The sequence below is a fragment of the Myotis myotis genome, unplaced genomic scaffold (assembly GCF_014108235.1).
Source record: "Myotis myotis isolate mMyoMyo1 unplaced genomic scaffold, mMyoMyo1.p scaffold_m19_p_17, whole genome shotgun sequence".
Lineage (NCBI taxonomy): Eukaryota > Metazoa > Chordata > Mammalia > Chiroptera > Vespertilionidae > Myotis > Myotis myotis.
In genome coordinates, this window is record NW_023416321.1 from 30,626,301 (window position 1) to 30,626,658 (window position 358).

At 55.3% G+C, this 358-nt stretch overlaps 1 non-coding gene across 1 annotated transcript; it reads right to left on the reverse strand.

Moving 5' to 3' along the window:
* Positions 1–286: 286 nt before the first annotated feature.
* Positions 287–358, reverse strand: TRNAT-CGU. Its single transcript has one exon. It is a non-coding gene; the product is annotated as a tRNA-Thr (tRNA).

The following is a 358-nucleotide window of genomic DNA, read 5'->3' on the forward strand; positions in this document are numbered from 1 at the left end:
AACCCATCTCCAGAAGCTCAAAATGCCCTTTCTGGGAAGTGCCCCCACCCTCAGGACATACAAAACCAGCATGACAGGACCACACTTGGCTATTCCAATGCTTAGTGCAAGCTGTTCACCTTGGGTGTAGGTGTCCCCATCAGCAACACAGGGATCCCAGACATGTCTGCCCTGTGCAAGGCTTATGAACAAAACCCGAAAAGTTAAAAAAGCCAAGTAGCAGAAGGTGGGGACAGCGCACAAGAGGCCACCAGAGGCCCGTTGCCTAACCCCAACCTGAAAGCCCAGGCACGGACGGGGTTCGAACCCGCGATCTTCGGTTTACGAGACCGACGCCTTACCACTTGGCCACCGCGCC